At 43.2% G+C, this 16,179-nt stretch overlaps 1 long non-coding RNA gene across 1 annotated transcript; it reads right to left on the bottom strand.

Annotated features, from left to right (window-relative positions):
- Nucleotides 1-157: 157 nt before the first annotated feature.
- Nucleotides 158-3,657, bottom strand: LOC110299627. Its single transcript, XR_002378498.1, has 4 exons — nucleotides 3,477-3,657; nucleotides 1,929-2,313; nucleotides 1,393-1,582; nucleotides 158-876 (listed from the first exon to the last, which is right to left on the bottom strand). It is a non-coding gene; the product is annotated as an uncharacterized LOC110299627 (long non-coding RNA).
- Nucleotides 3,658-16,179: the final 12,522 nt, after the last annotated feature.

Raw genomic sequence — 16,179 nt, 5'->3', positions numbered from 1 at the left:
GGTGGCTGGACTGATTTGCATGTGTACCAACAGTGTATAAAAGGCTCCTTATTACCCACATTCTTACATTGGTACATACTTACATTGTTACATGCCTTTATGTTTTTCTTTTTTTTTTTTTTTTTTTTTGCTGTCATTCTGTCTGGGGTGAGATGGAATCTCAACGTAGTTTTTATTTGCTTTTCTCTGGTGACTACAGGTATTGGATATTTCTGTGTGTTCTACCACAGTTTGAAGGGATATGGTCTCTCATGGTGGGCAAGGCAGCAGGAGTTTGCGTGTATTTGGGTGAAGGATAGAGCAGATAGAGGCTAGGGAATACTTCTTTCAGCCTAAAGGTTCCTACAACCTTCTAAAACAACACCATCTAGGGGACCAGAAGTTCTAACTTTTGGGCCTGTGGGGGACATTTCACATCCTAACCATAATAGCAGTCCAGGAGGGGATCTCAGTGCGGTGCCCACCAAGCAGGAAAGAAAGCTTTATCCACAGAGGGGTCCTAAGTCAGTGGGAGAGAGCAGAGCTTCCTTCACATCACGAAGCACGCTGATGAGTCAAGTCCTGACCCTGACACATGCTTTCGAGGGAATGGCATGGCTTTCCCTATTGTGTAGCCACGTATGTTCTCCTCTTATGGTTCTGATAGACTGCAGAGTCATAGGAACAAATGCGAAATCAAAGAGAACAACACTAAGGAGACTATCTTCGTCCATTTGGGCTGCCGGAGTGGAAACACCACAGGCTAAGTGTTGTAGTAATGGCTGCCGCACATTCTCCACTGCTCTGGAAGCTGAGAGTCCTAGATTGAGGTGCCAGCAGGTTTAGGGTCTAGTAAAGCTTCCTGATTCATAGCACCATGCCACAGCATCCTTGGGGCTGGAAAGGGTGAGAGGAGTCTCTGTTTAAAAATGCGTGTGTTGCCAGTCATGGTTGTGCAAGCCTTTAAACTCAGCACTCAGGAGGCAGAGGCAGGTGGATCTCTGTGAGATTGAGGCCAGCCTGGTCTACAAAGTGAGTCCAGGACAGTCAGGTCTATGCTACACAAAAAAGCCCTGTCTCAAAAAACAAAAAACAAAACAAAACAAAAGTGTGTGTGTGTGTGTGTGTGTGTAGTCCTGTTCTTGTTGACCCTTGCTTTTGAATTAATAAATTCCAGAGGCTCCACCTAGCACGATCACATTACGTCCCTCAGGCACACAGGTGCAGCCCAAGCAAGTGACAAAATATATATGTTGTGCTAAATTAAAGAGAAATGAAATGTGCCAGGGAGGCCAGTGAGTGGCTGAAGTTGGACCCTACATTTAGTGTGCACTCCGTAAATGCCCGGACCAGACTTCTTATTGTGCTAACCTTAGTGTGCCCTCGCCTCTCATTCTTCACGGTCTGGTTTACATTTGTACCACATCAACCTTTTCTCACAGCCCTGAGAAGGCTCTTTCTCTTTCGGGTCTCCATCTTGTCACAGGTCCTATCTTTTCAAAGCACCTAGAGTCTTCTCTCCCATGGACAATGAGTATCTTGTCTTCTGTGTCTCCCTAGTGGTCCAGACCAATACCAAGGACTGAGAGGCTGCTGCACACACCTGCTCCGGGAAGGGAAGACCAGTCAGGGATGAGTTTGCTTCACCTGCTCCGGGAACGAAAGACTAGTCAGGGATGAATTTGCAAGCAAGGTATCTGCTCGCTCATCCAAAATATGGATAATAATACTCCCCATCTCCTAGTGCCTCTTGGGCATGAAATACTTGCACAAAGGCCTTTGTGATCCCGGAGTAAACAGAGACAAAGCTATCATTATAGAACCGAGCCAAGCACACTTCATCTTTGAATCACACAGTCAGAGCTGGCGTCATGTTTCCTTCCCAACCTCTCCAGTTCTTAGTCTTAGCGACTTTTGAAAGGCATTTCTATATTTTTGTGTTTACTCACTGTGGTGTCAAATTTATATTTTTGTGTTGAATTTCAGTGAGAATTCCATGCATTGTCCTCGGAGAGCTGGCTTTTGTGCACAGCCAGTCTTGTCAACTGTGTCTGGCAGACTTCACAATGCCGCAATACTGAGAATACAGAAGGTCGATGGACCAGTGCTCAGTACTGGGTAAGATCACACACCTCCACGTCGGGACTGCAGGTCTTCGATTCAATTTGTGAATGGGCAATTTTCTCTACTCTCCAGCAATAACAGCACTTAGTGCTCTGAGGGCTGATCTTGCGCACGTGGGACTGCTGTCTTAAGGTCCTGTTGAGCATCTTTCTTTGTCTTATTGTTTCATTCTCTGGAGCGCTGCTAGCACTGTGCTTTATTCTGAAGTGCCTGTGAGGATCATAATTAAATAAGGCCACAGGAGAGGCTAGATACTGGAGGAAGACAACAAACAGGGGGCTGGCATGAACGGGGCTCAGGGAGAGATACACTGAGGTCTGAATCCCAGGTCCACAGATAGTTGGGACTTCTTTGCCCACATTAATTACACTTTTCTCAACTGAAGGAGAGATGATTCTTGCCAGCTCACATGGCTGTAATGAGAACTAAAGTAAATAATGAATTTAATACTGTACCTAGCGTTTAATAAATGCCTGGTAAAGGTTACCGAGAGTTATTAATGTAACTATGGAGGGTGCCATAGCCTTCAGCTCCTAGGCATTACATCACCAGCCAGCGATGCCTTCAGAAATGCTGGTTAGTTTTGCATCACCAGCCATCTAGGGCGCAGCCCTCAACTAACAGAAAATGGTCAGTGTTATTGGATGCCTTTTTTGTTTGCTTTTGGTTTTGTTTCCTTTTTTTGAGACAGGTTTACTCTGGCTATCCTGGAATTCCCTGTGTAGACCAGGCTGACCTCGAACTCAAAGAGATACATCTGCCTCTGCCTCCGCCGGGCTGGGGTCAAAGGTGATATGCCACCACACCTAACAGGGGTGCCATTTTTTAGTGGGACTGTGAAAGTGTGTGACTTCTACCTTGGGCGTCTTCTGTCTTGGACTGTCAGCCAGGTAGAGCCGTTTCCACTTACAAGGTCTGTCTTTAGGAATGACCTGGAAGTACCCTTCATTCCTTTCTAGTGTCCCTGTAGTCAGACTGACTTTAAACTCAGGCCAAGGGGAACCAGGTGAAGCGCGCCTGGATTCCTGCCAACGGAACTAAGAGGTGTTTGCTGTTGGGACAGGAAGGAGGCTAAGTCGGCAGGGCAGTCAACAGCGGCTCTGCGCTGGCCCTTTTGCCGGAGCTCTCTGGAGCTCATTGTGACCAGACTGGCCCGTGCTGTGGGCTAAAGTTAGGAAAAGGGGAGGGAGAGAGGGAGGGAGAAGGAGAGAGAGGCAGGCATCCCACATTCTGAAGGAGCTTGAGGACAATAGCCATTGCTGCTGTGATCCACGCAACCTCCCAGACACCCTTCTTCCGGAACTCACGCTCTGCGCGCAACTCTCTCCCATGTTCTCTGACGGGTTCTAGGCCCCCCTTTTAGAGAACCTTACCTGTGCACCCCACAGCTCTTCTGTGGCAGGCTGTGCATCCTTTCTTCGTGGTTCTGCTAACTCACCTGTGAAGCATGGCGGGTGTGTGATTCCCTCAACAAGTTGTGAGCTTATTCAATAGCCACTGTCTCCTACAGCCTGAGCCCCTTATGTCAACTCACAGTTGCCCAACGGGTGTTGTGCGCATGTCATTTCAGCGAAGGGACCATAGCAGCTCTCAGTTGGCAGTGCTTCCTGATTCCACACTCTTAAGAAGAGCAAATATGCTTTGCTTTGTTCTCTGAAGTGACTGGGGGGTGGGGGGCGTTCGTGTCTACACTATAAATAGATCTGAAAGGAAAAGAAAGAAACGCTCATTTACCCGCTGGGAAACAGGCAGGCCGGATGTTTGTAGAAATCTGCCTACAGTGTGGGGATAGGAAGTGTCTCACAGTCAATACAACTGTGGGTGCAGAGGCCCTGCAAACACAGGGCCTCTTTAACCTGGGAAAGAAGGAGTTGTCGCAGTCACTCACTTTCTCTCCTTTCCCAGTGAGTCTGGAGAGCTTCCGTCAGAGAGTTTGAAAATTTAAGGAATGACTACGGCAAGCAACTCCAGGTTAGTCTTATCCTAGACATATTGGAGGTGAGCTTCAGGACAAATCACATCGATGTGACGACTGCCACATTTTCATGTCTCTAAAACCCTCCAAGTGAGCCCTAATGCAAACTCAGTTCTGGGCTCCATGTTTGGTCCTCAGCTTACCACACAAGGGAGCATTTTATATGAGACTGGGGCCACGTGTCAACTGGTAAAATGCTTGCCAGGCAAGCATGTGGGCCTCTGTTCAGATTCTCAGAGCCCACATAAAAGGCTAAGCTAGGCAATGTGAATGCGGGACCCCAGCAATGGGAAGGTGGGGATAGGAGGACGTGAGGGACCCTCTATAGTCTAACTGATAAACTAACACCATAGTGGCACTCCCCTGTTCAAATGTGATGATGACGATGAAGATGATAACAAAATGCTCAAGGCACTTGGATAAAGGTCACTGAAATGTGTAACTGTAGCAGAATTAGTAGGGTGTCTCAGTCCCAGTGTCCCCACCATCAAACTGAAGTCGTGTTTCTAAGATGGGAAGGTAAACCTGGGTGTTAAGCTCTATGATGAAAATGGATTGGAAATTTGGTAAATGTCTGTGTGATTTCTATGACAAATAAGATCAAATTATGGATTTTTTTAAAAAATGGATTTAAACAATAGATACACTTTAAAATGTCAACTTTGGATTTCAAGAATGGTAGTGAACTGTGATTTCTAGGGACGGTGTTGAGGTGGGGGGAGGAAGGCACCAGAGGAACGGGCACTGCGTCCATCTATCTCCCAGTGTTACATTTAGTAAACCCTTAAAGTTTTTTTTTGGATCGGCGAGCGTGAGATCCTTAACTGCCTGTCCCACCGGGAGCCTCGTGCTCACTTCCAACTAATTTAGAATTTAGATCACGGGCTGAACAAATCTACTTTAGAATATCATTTGCAATTTATATCTTATGAGAGTATGACATCAGATTTCACGGTCTTAGCCTATTCTTGTGCTTGGTCCTTGGTTGCCGTGGTAACAGAGTTGCCATGGATTACCCTGCAGGAGTGACAAGGGTCAGCAAAGACCAGAGCCCTGCCATTCTTCATTCAAAGGTAATTGTCCCTGCAAAATGTGACTTGCTTCAATATTTAAGACCTGAGCGGTGATATTAAAGTGGAATGATACTTCAGTTAAAAACCAGTGATTAACCTTGTCCTCAACTCTAGGTCACATTTTAATAGCAATTTCATAAAGTGGACATTCCTCTGTCTTTTATTCTTGAAGTCCCCAGACAGATTTACATAATCTAACTCCTGGAAAAGCACACGGTAATCGTTGTAATTTATTTCACGGCATTATCTAAGCCCTTGAGACCCCCCAACTCCAATTCTTCTCTAGGAGGTAATTGCACACATCTTGGGAATCTGGGAGGTAGTGCTCAGGTTCTGGACACCCCCCCTTATAAGGATCTACAGACTAGAGGGACTTCTGCCCCCATGCCTTTTGGTAAAATTTAGCTTTAGATAAGCATACAGCAGTCCTGGTGAATAATTTTCCTGAAGATCAGGTCTTAATGCCATGGGTTTACCTGGCTATCCTGAAGAGTAGTTTGGATTTCAATGTGTAGGTTATACAACTGGCTTCTGCTATATCCAAGCCCTTCAGATTATAAATTAAGAGAGCCCTTGAGGTAAGAAGATGCTAGACTCTACTTGACACTTTTCTTTCTCAGAGTTGTTTTAAATGACCACAGTCAGTGACAACGCAGCATATTGTAGAATTTGTATGTTCCTTGTGATGTGGACCAGAATGTCACACCCCTGGCATTGGACCCTTGCCACAAGGAACAGGTAACCTGCTCCCCTCTTTACACTTAGGCATGCAGTGTTTCTCAGCATTTTACATTATTCAAAAAAACTGTTATTTTTAATTATCAAAGACAAGGTTGAAAGATATATTTCACACCCCCCTCTCTCTTTCTCTCTCTTCAGGACATTTCAAGCATATTTGAAGCCTATTCACATTTGAATGTAAATTATAAAATTCTGATTGTTTAAAATCTAAGAATTTAGGTATTTTATAATAGTAAAAGGTTACAATAGTCTAAATATGCTGTGTTCACATTCTTCCTCCTTTTATTTTGTAAAGAAACAAAAATGACTTTTCTTGATTGCCTGTTTTGGTTCTAATGGTGGATGAGACCAAATGTGATGACACATTCCTTAGTGTTAGCTAGAGAGGAAGTAACCCCAATTCGTTCAGTTATTAAATACATTGATTATATGACAGAACATTGCTTTCTCTGAGAAAAGAAAGTTTATTTTTTCCATCGAGTACAGAGGAACTCTAGGCAAGATGTTTGATTCACTTTGGTGTCTATTTATAATTAAAAACTCTGTGAGTGAGTTACACTGTTATTAATATGATTGTTGAGTTTGAATCGATATTTTGTCAAGAGTAGAGAGGGCAGATAAGCTTTGGAAAGCCAGTGTCAAGTTCATTATAGAAACATTTTCTCCCCTGTGCTGGCCCTTGCCTCATAGCTTTTTTCCTGTTCAACAGGGCTTGAGGAAGACACACAGAGACAGTCTGCTCATCAACCAACGGAAGACTTGACACAGTGCTTGGAATTATCAAAGTAGCCTTTGCTTTGTGTTTATCTGGTCTTAGAGAATATAAACAAGTCATACTTTTAAACAACTACATGCAGAGCTTACTCCCTACACTCTTGATTTTTCAGACTTGCCTTTCATTTTTCAAATATTTGCTATAAATATATCTTGTAAATATATGTATTTTAAAAGTTTGCCCCAAGAAGTGTGGGCCCTGAGTGTCAATTCTCTTTGTGTCTGCCATCCTGAGGTGGTCCCTCTCGGTCTCTCACTCACCATCCAATGTCCCTGGTATCCAGAAGGAGGTGGCCTACAGAAATCATAATGACTTTTGAGTCTTTAAGATCACAGCCTGCATCAACTATTTTATCTGAGACATCAGCACACTTACCAAATACCCAGTGTTTGTTCCCACTGATTTTGGTTGTAGACATTATTATCTTATCGGGGCCCCTTCTCTTCCTCTTAGGAACCCCTCAGCCTGCCATCTGGTGCAACCTTCTTTCAAACACTTGAGTGAAGGAGAAAGCTCGCAGACTCTTATATAAAAAAGATAGTCATTCTTTAAGATGTTTCTTTGTTTATAATAGATAATCTGATGAAATCCAGGTAAAAGGTTTTAGGATCGGTTGAGCAAGTGCTAACTAAGATGTTTTAAAGTAAACACTGCTCTTCATTAAAGTCTAATTTCTTTCTAAAATTATCTCTCAGTTCTCTATCGTTTCATTTTTTCCCTCCAAAATGGCACTTCCTGAATGACATTTAAAAGAAAACTTTCCAAGCAAAGCATAACAAAGAGCTCAGGACCGTCTGGGATGACAGGGCAGGGTACTTTTCCTAGACAAAATGAATTGTCTTAATTATGTCTTTTCTGCCAACTCCATCGAGGTTCCCAGCCTCCAGCCCCACATCAAATCCTCAGACACCAAACAATAGCGCCCAGGCTTCTTCCTTCCCACCTTTCTCCTATGAGGTCTGAAATCAGCTAGGGACGGACAGCTGGAGGGCTTTGTCCTCCAAGGTGACAGGTCCTCCAGTGGCTCAGAGCAGAAGAGACCAGCAGGCCCCCTGCAGCCCCATTGTGGGCTTGTCACAAGCTGAATTTCAGATCTGTAACTGGCAACAGCCAGGAAACAAACCTGTTTGAAAGGACAGAGACAGTGATGCCTCTCCTTTGTAGTCGGGATTCTAGTACCTGGAAAACTGAGAAGAAGTTAGGCTCCATCCAAAGACACTTACTGACTGTCAGGGGTTGTTTTAGGTGAGATTGAGACTCTTCATCTACTTCACATCATTATTTAAAAAAAAAAAATCCTATGTCATGCCATTCCCAAACTTAATGTTGTTTTAATTCAGAGAAGACATTTGAAAAAATTAAAACCTAACAAATAAACAAAAAGTTGGCATTGCATCCTTGAACGGTACAAGTATCAGCTGCTAGCAGAAGCAGTCTCCCAGGGAACAACTTCTGGTAGTCCACAAGCGTCTAATGGAAATAAATATTTTATGGAAAAGCCAGCCAATGTTTTCAGTTAAAATTTCTTGGGCAGAATTCCAAATTCCCTTTTATTCAATTGTCCTTTCTAAAAGATGTAAAATCCCCCATCTTGAGTATTTATCAGGACACACAGCGTTCTGTCACTGGATGGTAGACACACTGTCTACTTCCGAACAGCCGAACAGCTCCTTCTCTCTGTTATAGTTCTATGACTCTGGACACAACTTGGGGTGGAGCAAAACTCTGTGACTCCGGCCAGGCGACGGAACTTTCTGGGGCCTCATTTTGGCTAGGCTCAAAGGTCTCATTAATTTTAACTTGTCCCCAAACTTACAATTTTTAAAATGATCAAAGACAACAATATAAAACACGGTTTTATGATTTTGATAAATATTAGTTTTACTGGTGAATTAAACAAAAAATCAACACATGTATGTAAAATGTGAACATTAAGTCCTTAATAGGCCACAAATGCTTGTATGTAATGAAGCACAGTGCCTAACTGGAGCCAAAGGATGAAGACAGAAGGTATCACACATACACAAATGCATGCACACACACTACAAATCATTGACACACACATATACACATATGCACATGCATAGACAGGTATGTGTGTGTGTGTGTGTGTGAGTACATATGCACACACATCCCAGAGGACAATCTTAAGTGTTTGGAGATAGGGTCTTCTTTCCATTGCTATAGCTCAAGTCCTTATGCTTGCTAGGCAAGCATTTTACTGTTCTCCAAACTCTGTGATCTTCCATATACTTTCTTTTAAAATTTGATTAATTGTTGAGGCAGGGCCTTGCTCTGTAGCTTTAGATGATCTGGTTCTTGCTGTGAAACCCAGGGTGACTTTGAACTGATGACATGCCTCCTGACTCAGTCTCCCAAGTGCTGGCCATGTAGGTGTGTGTTGCTGTGCCTGACTTCTCAATGGTGGAGTCTCCTTCTTTCATCGTGCATTGGCAAATGTCTTTCTCTATTTGAGCTACTTAAACAGACATTATTTGAAAGTTTTATATAACGTGTTTTGATTATATTCTCCCATCCTTCTCCAATTTTTCCCAGGTCCACATCCCTTTCACCAAACACCCAAATAACTTTGTGTCCTTTTAAAAAACAAAACAAAACAAAACACCAATTTGTGCTGCAGAAATATTCTTAGGTATGTGGTCTTCCACTGACTTAGCAGGGCTTACATAGTCTTATAGAGAACTGTGCCTGCTCGTTAATATCTAACAATTGCCAATAGCTTCCTGGCTTTGTGCGAGACTGCATTCAACTCCCCTCTTCATGCAGGCTTTGGTCTGAAGTGGACCTGTGAAGGTCTTGTACATGCTTTTGCAGTTGCTGTGAGCTCATATCGATGGCTTCAATGGTGTCCAGAAATGTCTCCTTGTAGTTATCTGGCTCTTTAGTCTCTTTCTGCCACCTCTTCTGCAATGACTCCTAAGCGTGGAGTGGGGGATTGTGACATGTTTGTTCCCTTTAGGCTGACTATTCTAGAGTCTCCTATTCTTTGAAGCCTGACTAGTTGTGGGGTCTGTACTAATTACCATCTGCTTTCTCAAAGGAGGGTTAAGAGATATACTGATCTATGAGTGTAATGACGAATCACTGGGAGCTGATTGAATACTGTGATGGCTAGTTCTGTGTCGCCTCGACACGAGTGAGGGTCATTTTGAAAGAGGGGATCTCCCCTGAGAAAATGTTCCAATCAGATTGGCTTGTGGGCCAGTCTGTGGTGCTACTTCTGAGTTGAGGGTCCTGGATGCTATAAGAAGGCAGGCAAAGCAAGCTATAAAAACAAGCCAGTAAGTAGCACCTTTCCACAGCTTCTGTTTCAGTTCCTGCCTCCAGGTTCCTGCTCTGAGTTCCTGTCCTGATTTCCTTCAATGGTGGAATATAATATGGAAGTGTGAACGAAATAATCCTTTTCCTCCCCAGGTTGCCTTCATCCATGATATATATATATATATATATATATATATATATATATATATATATGCAATAGAAACTAATTAAGACAAATAATGTGTCCATTTATTAAAATAATAGCAGTAGGTTCTTCCCTAGTGTCAATGACTTGCCTAGCTATAGCCTCTTGGTCTGATAATGGTGCCAGATACGGGTTTTTATCTTGTGGCTAGAACTTAAATGCAACCAAAATGTTGTCAGTTACTCCCACAGTATTTGTGCCACTATTAAAACACTAGGTGTCCCTTGCCAGACTGTTCCTGGACAAAAATGGGTGTTTCGTTGCTATTTTGCATTCAAGCCTCCTGTGAAACTTCCATTGCAGGCCTTTGTTCTAGTGACCTGGGAGGAGTTGAGAAAATCCTGTTTCCCAGGCTCTACTTTGGGGAGTCACGGCTTTCAAGGTTGAAAGTTTTTAATCATAGCAAGAGTTTGCAAGAAGCTAAAGTGCCTAACAAATTCTCCCCAGGTGGCGAAACATCTCACAACCATACCTAATGTTACATGACTCATCCATCACCTGCTCTTTATTTGAATGCTCGCTTACTGAACACCTGCAATATGACAGGGAAGCTGCTCGAAGGAAAACAAACAGAGCGCAGAGCCAACGCCAAGGCATTCATCACCCAAGGTGGAGGAAAGGTCACTTGTAACAGATGTTGGCAGTGCTGTGTGGTGGGAACCATAGCTTCTACCAGGTATAGGCTTTGGTGGGGGCATTTGGAGGGACGTGTGTCCACCGGGTCACCCATGTCTCATCCTCCACCATCACTGACGCCAACTTAAGACTTAGTGAGTAATTATAGCCAATTGGCGACATGAGAGTCTAAAATCTGGGCTACGCATACAGGAGCCTCTTGTATCCCTTTCTTCGTTCATGGTAGGCAAGTGGAGACTGCTTCAGTTGATAATGACCACGAATGACGGGAACCAAGCAGATGCGCAGGGGTCTCCTTCCTGGCCTTAATTTCTGAGAACCCACTGGGGACTTCTCTGTTCCACATTTGTTACCAGAGTCATTTATTCTATCAAAACAGGCTTTGTGGTAGATGCAAAGTTGCCTACACAAGGAGTCTTGTGAGTGTCCCCTTCAACTGATGCAAGTGGAGGCAGACAGACAAGTCTGGAGAGGAAATCAAGGGCCAGCTCTCCTAGGGCTTGGGTCTGCCCTGCTAAAAATTGGGTTTTCTCTTGAGGCACTGGGGAGACACTGAAGAATTTTAATATCTTTTCCACCTTTGCACCTGGGGAAAAATTTACCAATATCTTTTGCAGAGCTCAGCTAATCTGACAGACTAAAGTCTGCTTTGGCTAATAAAAAAGGGATCGATCTTCAGCTCTCAGCTTTAATGGTTCAAATGTGTAATGCTTTAAAATGTTGCACAATCAGTTCCTAAGTGTCAGGCTCAGGCAGGTTACAGGGGAGTTGGTGAGGCAACCTGAATGTTCTTCCAATCAGACATAGCATCGTATTTACGGGTCAGCCTACACATAGGGCAGGCTTGAGAAAGCCAAGGTATAGTTGCAGACAGATTTATAGACCTTTAAAACAACACTGAAGAAGCTCCACACAGTCTCGGGGTGTTCTCCTAGGTTATAAAGCACCACGTGCAGACCGCATGGTTTGTACATATGACTCAGGATCTGAAGAGGATGACTTTCCATCCCAGGCTGTGGAGGAGGAAAAGGATCAGTGGTGGAGTGATACTGTATTTTACGTAAAGTGCATAAATCCTAGGTACTTCTAGTGAATGTTAGGGGGGGAGAGTTATGAGTTACGTCTGATCTACAACATCAAGGATAATACAACACGAGAAAGAGTCTGATGTGTTTGTCAGCCATAACCGAGGGGAGTGTTGTGAGTAGAGGCCTGGGAGATGCAACAAGGTGCCCAGAGTATAGAATTTTGTGGCTCAAATTGTCAATGGAGTCAGACACTGAACATCAGGGCTCTGGCTTTCTTCTCCTCTCTCTCCTAGATAGGTCATGCCTTTTCCCCCAGTTTCAGGCCCATTATACCACGGACTCCAGTGGTGTTGTCAGACAGATCTCCTTCCTGAGTGACGAATAGTTATCCATCTACCTAAATATCACACGAGTCTCAGAGGCTTCTCAAACTTAGTGTTTTCTAGAACTTATTTGACCTTTCATCTAGAATGAGCTTGCGTCTCCGTTCCTCATTTTAGAAGTTAACACAGTTTACCCAGCTGTGAAATCGAGGGCTCGCAAGCCCTTTCTGAAAGCAGCATTTCTCCCAAGCACCAGCCTACATTTGGTTCCTAACTGACTCGCCAGTTCTGCTTCCAACAACTTCCTGACTCGGGCACTTGTCCTCTGACTTCCAAGACTCTAATATGGGAATGCCGGAGAGAGGCACTATAGCCCTCTGGACCATTATTCATCCCTGAATGTGTTCTTCTCATGCAGAGACATGCCTCCCCACTCTGCTTAATTAATCCGTCTCCACATCCTGAAGGACTTGGGTTGGATGCAGCTGCTGCAGGCAGGTAATTCTTGATGCCTCCTTGTGGGTTAAGGCTCTGACATTCATCATTCCCTCAGCTTAGGCGGCTTACTGCTTCCAGCCTCTGTTTAGTTGTTGATTTTTCTAGTTGAATGCCTTCCTCTCCCTCCTAGATTATAAGCTGTAGGAAAACCGAAACCACACAGAAATTGCTCACCACCATATGCTTGCAGCCTGTGCAGTGGTCAGTAGATAAATTCTTAGCATTTATTAGACAGACACAAAGAATTAGAAAATGCCACCTTCATAGTGGTCTTTCGTCTTCACTTTTAATGTCATGCTTTTTGAAAAGGGATATTCTTATCATTTTCTTCCAAGTGTTTCCAGATGGACAAACAGTAGGCAGAGAGCTGCAGAGATTCTGAAGTGTAGGGTGGGTGCTGGTGGGGTCTGCGTCAGCTACGTAGCTTTTTATACACAGTGGTGAGTGATTTTCATCTGCTCTTCAGAAAGATCACTAATGACTACGTGCCACAGACATTTATGGTGGCTTTTTATTATTCCACAAAGGTTATATCTTTGAATGCCAAGGTTCTTTCAAATAAAAGTTCATGAAAATTGCACATTTGGCTGCCATAAAGGCCAACGCAAATCACAGTGAATAAGCGCACGCGCAGACTCTGCCTTTTCTTGGGTTGTATCGATTTGGTTTGAAGTGCACATTATATCACTGACAGGGGGAGAGACGGGTATAGGAAAACAAAAATATTATTACTAATATATTCAAGTGACTTAGTATTTTATGCACACACACAGCTCACAGAAGGTGGTTTGTTTTGGGGGGCTGGAGGAGGTGAGGAGAAATTGGTGTGCACTGTACCTGTACAGCATTATAGGCACCTCTTCACTCAGACTGGAAGAGTCAAGGAGAGCGACCCATACTAGTCTTTCAACAGTGTCTACTGATCCATTAAACTTAAAATAGATTCATCTCCAGAGACAGTCAACTTCCCGGACACAGCAATTACTGTGAAAGATGGCAAGCCCAAGACATCCATTTAGTGGGAACCTACTGCCCCACGTATCTCCCTTCATAATTCTCCTGTCCAGGCCTGAGTGTCTATCTTGGCTACCCATCTAGCCTGTGTCCTCTCCTTCTCCAGCCTAAAAAGGCAGAGAATTCAGGATTTCTGAGCCTTGCAAAGTGCTTCTCTGGAATGGAGGTGGAAGTAAGATACTCTGAGAAATACTTAATCAACGTTAAAAAGTTAAGAAAAATCCTAAAATAAAATACAGGTCAGAGGTTTTCAACCTGTGGGTTTTGACCCTTTTGGGGGGCATATAATGACCCTTTCACAGGGGTCACTTATCAAATATTCTGCATATTTGATATCTACATTATGATTCATAACAGTAGCAAAATTCCAGTTATGAGGTAGCAACAAAATAATTTCATGGTTGGGGGGGGTCACCACAACCCGAGGAACTGTATTAAAGGGTCACAGCATTAGGAAGGTCGAGAACCACTGTTTTAGATGATGAATCAGTTTGACCTATGAACAATTACTTCAAACATACCACAGTGAATTTCGTGCATGTAATGCCTATGTGCTTGAAGAATCAAAGCCAAGAAGCATGCTTATGTATTTTAAAGTTTGTTTTATGGGAAATGTGTTCTGTAACAAAGTCTGTTGGATTTGATAAGAGCTAAGGTAGGATTCATTTTTAAGTTGAAGACATCAAAGAAACTTTTATAAACTACACAGAGAACAGTTAAGTATATGTGAATTCACTTGTTCTTAAAAACTAATATTGATTGATAGATGGTTGTGAGGGAAGTAATCTTCCAAAGATTCAGAAGATGAGACTGAAATAAAATACAGATAGCCAGGTTCCATTCCCTCTATAAGGGAAAAAAAAAAAAACCCACAGAAAACCAAAAAAACAAGGCCCAGAAAGAAAGAAAAAAATTCCCAACGTGCCTAATCTAGGTAGCAGTGCTGTCTCCAGAGTCTGGGGGAGTCTGGCTGCTCTTCAAAGCTGTTCAGTTCTGTGTGTGTTTGCATCAGACTTCGGGGTGGAAAGCGATCCTGGGATATGTCAGTTTGTGATTCTGCAGGGCACTATTCAAGTCCCTTCCTTTATGTCTAACACTCCCAAATATGCATGGGCGGGCTGGAGTTCTCTGCTTGCCATAAAAGGGCATGTATGTTTTTGTTCAATGCATTTTTTATCGCTAGACTTCATGAAAAGCCAATGTGTCCCGGAGTTGTATATGTGCCTATCACAGTTAAATAGGAGAGAGAGTTTGAGATCCTTAAACTATAAATTAAGGTGAGTGTCTTACATCCAAATCTAAGGTTAAATTAAACAGCCTCTCTTTGTTTTGTTTCTCTCTTCTCTTCTGATTCCATATTTACAAGGCAAATTCTAGATTGTGACTACTAACTTTATATTCTACATTTGTGATGGATAGTTTTACATCAACTTGACACAGGCTAAAGTCATCTGAGAGGAGGGCATCTCATTTAAGAAAATGCCTCCATAAGATCAGCCTGTATGCAAGTCTCTAGGCCATTTTCTTAATTAGTGATGGGGGGGGGGAGAGAAGGGCCCAGCCCATTGTGGGTAGTACTGTCCCTAGGATGGTGGTTCTGGGCTTTATAAAAAAGGCAGGCTGAGCCAGTCATGATGAGAGAGCCAGTAAGCAGCACCACTCCATGGCCTCTGTATCAGCTCCTGTCTCCATGTTCCCTCTGTGTTTGAGTTCCTGTCCTGACTTCCTTTGATGATGAACAGCGGTATAGAAGTATAAGGCAGATAAACCTTTTCCTCCTTAGGTTACTTTTGGTCATGGAGTTTCATCATAGCAATAGAAATCGTAACTAATCACATACTTGATTTTTACTAGAGTTATAAATATCATTTATATTTTATCACAACTTACTTGAATATTTCCTATCAACTTTTGACCCAAGATGGATCAAATTGCCCTCAGGGTTACTCAAGTATACTGGCTTGAATGAGGAATATCTGCTGTAGACTCATGTGTTTCAACATTTGATCCCCAGTGTGTGGTGTTGGTTGTAGATCTTTTAAGAGGTAGATCTTTGGTGGAGGAACTATGTCACTGGGGGTGGGCTTTGAGGGTGTGTAGCTCTGACTCACTTCCTGTTCTCTCTCTCTCTTTGCTTCCTGTGTAGGAGCACAGATGTGATCAGTCAGCTTCCTGTTCTTGCTGCTATGCCTCCTTCATGGTGACCTCCATTTCGCTGGGACTATAAGCCCTTTCTTTTTTAAGCGTCTTTGGTCATGGTGTTTTATCACAGCAACAGGAAAATAATTAATGTATCCACACACCTTCTAGAGCTAGTATGTCAACTAATCAAGTTGTGGTTACTGTTGGGATTAAACTCTTTCTTTGTATGGATTGAATATTCCCCCCAATCAACAGCATCAAAATATAATTAGGCCAGGAAAGCTTTATCCTCATAGATGTATTAAAATTATTTAGGGACTGAGTTAGTTATCATAGACGCACCAATAAAAGGGTACACTTGGCTTCCTATGCTTTCTTTGGAGT

The sequence above is a fragment of the Mus caroli genome, chromosome 8 (assembly GCF_900094665.2).
Source record: "Mus caroli chromosome 8, CAROLI_EIJ_v1.1, whole genome shotgun sequence".
NCBI classification, from domain to species: Eukaryota; Metazoa; Chordata; class Mammalia; order Rodentia; family Muridae; genus Mus; species Mus caroli.
Note: the sequence above shows the minus strand (reverse complement) of the source record. Positions and strands in the feature narration are given on the sequence as shown.